Below are 5,157 nucleotides of genomic sequence, written 5' to 3' on the forward strand. Positions count from 1 at the left end.
GACGCCTTTGAAGTGTTCTTATCTTCATTGATGCCGTGATCGGTCCATCTACCTTTCAGAGCTGAACCAGGGATTGCTTTGAAATCTCCACCTTTAACTTTCAGGTAAGTAAAAGAAAAAAAATTCTTATTTTGTTTTGTCCACAAGCCCTCACTAGGGATAGTCAACAACTAAAAATCCAAAAATCAAAGGTAAGGTTTCCTTATGTTTTTGTTGTACTCCTCTCTCTCTTCTCTCACTGTCTTTTCTTTTTTTCAGGGGATCTGCTCTTGTCTCTGCTTCTCGCAGCTTCTCCACTTCCCCTCCTGGGTGATCCTTCCCTTGCTCGGGATATATTCGCCGCTTTTCTTTGTCCAGCCCTCTCTCTCTCACTGGACCGGCGTCCCAGCTCGCCCCCTCCCCGTGGTCTTCTTCTTGTTCTCCCCCATTGAGGAGACTCTGCCCCTTTTCCCCCACTCCTTCCTGCTGCGCGGCTCTCTCTCTCGTGGCTCCTTTATAAGCAGGGAGCAGCTGCTCTTAAAGCGCTACACTCCCAGCATGATTGATTTCTCCATGTCAGCATCATTCTCAGGGAAGGGCACTATATAAAAGAAATGCTGGTCCCAGTAAAGAACTTTTGGGCAAAACAGCATATGACATTCTGACCTTTGCATTCTCTGTATGCTGCACCTTATAATATCAAGATAAGAGTGCTAGAAGCTTTGATTTATTATTTGCAGTTGTCAGTGTAGCACTGAGTAAAACAAATTTGGGCATCCTTGCTATAATATCTGAGGTTGTGGGTTTTACTGTTTATGATGTATGCACATCAGCAAACTCTCAGCACAAACTCAGTGAAAGAAGAGCCTGTTAGGAAGGATTATGTACAGCTGCATGTAGCAAGTGCTAGTCCCAGTAGTGGTCACGATGACCCTTTCTCCTTTACTCGCTTGCCATGCCTTGTTGTTGTTAACTTCTGATGACAGGGAGGCTGCTCCAGGGCTTCCCAAGCCTGGTCTTACTCTTAGGAGCACAGGTGCCAATGGCCATTGCCTTAAGGGCTAATTTTATGGGCTCCATCCTCCTCAATACCCATGATCTGCCAACAGCAGATACCCTTCCTGGGCTATGGGCTTCCAGCCCCAGTCCTCCCTCTTCCTGGCTTGCAGGTTCTTTGGCCCCCTTGGTCTCCAGCTGTGACACCCAATCTTTGGCCGATCTATTCCATGGCCCTGCTCCTGCTCCTAAGCCAGGTGAGATTTCTGGGCTCCCAGGCCCTGGCAGTCTCTGGTGTTCAGCCCATCTCTGGGTTCTGGCCCTGCTCCTGGGCCAGTGGGACTTCTGGGCTCCCAGGCCTTGCTGATGCTTACCCCTCCTGGGCTCCAGACCTCGGGACTTTCTAATCCTGCTGACACATTGCCCTCTTTGGGCTTGGGCCCTTTGGCCCCACACTCTACCCTTCTATGGGCTCTCTGGCCCCAGACTCTGACCCCAGGCACTGGAGTTTCTCTCAATGTACCCTAATTCCTCTTGGGCACCAGATTCTTGTTACCAGATTTACTTGTCCCTTTGGGGTGCACACTGATAAATGAGTTATGTTTCTGGACTCTCTGTAATTCTATCAATATAGGTGATGCACAGGTGGGCCATGTGCCACTCCCCACCCCTCTGAGAGTGCTGGTGCCCCCCTGACAGCAAGTGCTTTGGCTGGTAGGGGGGCTAGGAGAGTGCTAGTGCCCCCCACCGGAAATTGGCTCTACTGGCATGCTAGATGACCAGCCACTGGAGGACCCTTTCTCCCTGATTGCCAGCTGGCCACTGGGACCCTGCTGGTGATGCCCCACTGGTGCCCCCGCAGACTTAGGAGGCACCAGTTGCCCATGTCTATCAATGTACTGTTTATGTCATTTGTGTTTCTATATGGAGTTCTATCTCGCCCTTCTGCAAGTCCTCACCCCCAGTGGAGCTACCTTGCAAGGTTTAGTTTCAGTGGGTCTGGGTTCCTCCAGCTACCAAATCAGTCGAACATATACACACACACACAGATTAACAGAGCACGTCTGAGCAGTCAGGGTTACTCAGCATTTCCAGGCTGACACCCTCATGTGCCCTGAACTCAGCACAAGAACAGAGTACGTCTGAGCCAGGCTGGGTCAATCAGCATTGACAGGCTGACACCCTCATATGCCCTGGCTCAGCAGTCCCCAATCTCTTGTCCCAGTTGTCCTGGTAGTAACTTCCTTGATGACCAAACCCCACAGGATTTTTGGGCTTTACAGAGATCTTTGGCATAGGTAAAAGAAGCATTGCTGCAGAGCAAATGGGGAAGTTGAGGAGAAGGAAGAGTAAATGAGGGACAGAGAGAGTATGGCAACCAGCTTGACCATAAAAATTACTTTATTGCCAGGTATGTGAAATGTATAATGGCAGTAGTAGGAATAGCCATACAAGGAGAGACAAACAAACAAAGCAGTTACAATATTGGACAGTTTCAGTTGGGTATTTGGGGAAGTCTAGCTCAGGTTTGATCAACAAAAGTCAGGCTTATAAACCTGTGCCTGAAGAGGCCAAGGCGCTTGAACTGGTTGAGGTTCCTATGTGTTTGGGGAGCTTGCAGACTGTTCAGATTCAGGTCCAGGGGGTGTGAGACAGGTAGAGCCCCCAGCACAATCAGTGAAGATATTTCAGGCAAGAAAGGAAAAGGTGAAGTCCCAGTGGAATTGGTGCAGTGTTTGGATCCAAACACCAGAACAAAAACTTGAGCTTGGGTAGGGGTTTTTGTAGGGAAATAACAATGGTTCAAGGGAGAACACTAGGTTTGTTTATGGGTAAAAGATTTGGAGCAGGGATCCTCCATCATGCAATGCTCCCCCTCTTCTCTGGTCGTGGAGTTCAGTGTGGTCCCGGCCTTGGAATTTCTGTTCTCCATTCTGAATGCTAATGGAGGTGCCTCCCTTTCTCATCTCTGAGGCAGATGGGACTAGGGGAATTCCCTTAATCCTGTCACCCTTGTCCGGAGAGGTTTAGGTGCATCTCTTACTGCATCTTCATTGCCTTTTTTCTGGTTCAGGCAGGTGTGTGTGTGTGTGTGTGGGGGGGGGGGTCCTTCATGAGTCGCACAGGCTGGGTACCGCACCAGGGTTCCCCAGGAACACTGAGCTGACAGGTAACACCCTCCTGGTCCCCAGGCATCAGACCTTCTCCTGAGTACCTGTCTCTGGGCCCCAGGTTCCCTCTTCCTCCTGGCCCCATTTCTCTCTGGGCCAGCTGGGATCTCCATACCTCTCCTTCAGCTCCTTCCTTCCACAACCACCATTGTCCCCAGGCCTATCTGTTCCAAGGCCTGCCTTGCCACTCTTGGGCTGTGCTCTATTCAATAGCTGGGCCTCAGGCACCCTGGCCTTCTGCTCTCTGCTGCCCCTCTCTAGGCTACGGGCTCACCACTCCTCTTCCCCGGCCTATATGTTCCAAGGCCTGGCCTGTTTCTGGGGCCTGGCCTTGTTCCCATGCTCAATGCTTTTTCTCCTAGCTCAGCAATTCTCTCAGGAGCCCTGCTACCAGGAGCTCCTCTCCCCACGGTACTCCAGGGTGGATTGACTGACCAGCTCAAGCCCAGCCCCCTCCTCGTCAGGTGACACTCTCATCTTTTATTTTTAGGTATGCTCTTTCCAGTGTGACCTTGCTGCAGCTTGCTGTTGCACAGGGTTAAGTGGAGTGCAGTAGTGCGGAGCCATGGATGTGCCTTGAAAGTATCAATTGTGGTCATGTTGCAAAAATTTGTGGTTCATTTCTCTGGAGGCGCGCGAAAAGAAATCTCAGACACACACTTATTAGCAGCACAAAAGGTGTATTTGCAAATAGGGTCGGAGCAGAGTCAAAGGACTCAGATTACTCCGAACCCCTGAGGAAATTCTCAGCTGGTATTTTATCCTTCCCCTCCTGGGCACGTGTGCAGAAACAGGAACTCTTACAGCTCATTTCCGTTTCATACAAACATGTATGTGACTACGTCACTTCATCCATCGCATGTATATTATAATTAACTACTTAAGTATGCAGGGCGGATAGGTGAATATGCATCAGCTAATTGTGCATGCTCAGAAAGTTCTTTAGGTCACCAAGAGTTTAAATCCCCCCTCCTTTCAAGGACACAGTCAGTTGAATTCCAGCTTCTGTAATCTGTATGAGAATACCAGGGGGAGTGTGGAGGAGGGAGAGTGATTTAGCATAAGAAAAACTGTAGCAAAGCTAGCCAAGGAAAAAAGTCCTTGGCAGTGTTTTTTGCTTATCAGGTACGAGATGCAAACTGTGCATTTCTAACAACACTCCATTTCTAACAATATTCTAACAATACTCCATTTCTAACAGTCAGAAGCCCCTTGCGTAGTGTTCAAATAACACCGTCTGCTGCACTGTGACGGTCTCTTGTGTGCAAGTGGTAGGGCACACAAACTTTGTCTTTTTCTTTATAGTGTAGATATTTTGGGCTGGGTCAAATCTTGCAGTTTTAAAATGACAAAATTTCAACTGCTGCCAATGAGAATTTGGCCTGTATAAGAGATCCAGAATCAAGGTTTATGTCTTGACTGGTAATTACAAGGATCTAGAGACTCCTTATGCCTGAAGAAGGGTGTTTGCACATGGAAGCTTGCTAAGAACTTTTTTCCAGCTACTCAGTTGGTCTAATAAAAGATGTCACATCTACTCAAGAACCTTGTCTGCATATAAAACAACGATATTTATTGTGTTAGCTGAAACACTGAAAGATCTAGAGAAGATAATAAAATATAAAACAGTGCAGGAGAATAATAGTATTTCTTATTCATTTTAAATATAAAAGATCATTAAGAAAGTTTTAAAAAACTATGTGTGTGCATGCATATATGTATTTGTATAAATCTATATAACTTACAAACACATATACAAAAGCTTGCTGCTGTATATATTTTGTGTGTGTGTGTGTGTGTGTGTACACACACACACTTGCTTCCATAAAGGAACATGAAAATACAATTATCAAATCCTCCTAGAAAAGGAAAGACCTGAGTTTTAATAGTGCGTTCTAATAGCTGAAGCAAAAACGCTGTGGTTCGTTTCTCGGGAGGCGAAGAACTCTCAGACACACTCTATTAGCAACACAAAAGGTATATTTGCAAATAGGGTCAGAGCGAAGACAAA

This window comes from Crocodylus porosus, unplaced genomic scaffold, assembly GCF_001723895.1.
Source record: "Crocodylus porosus isolate Cpor-Errol unplaced genomic scaffold, CroPor_comp1, whole genome shotgun sequence".
Lineage (NCBI taxonomy): Eukaryota > Metazoa > Chordata > Crocodylia > Crocodylidae > Crocodylus > Crocodylus porosus.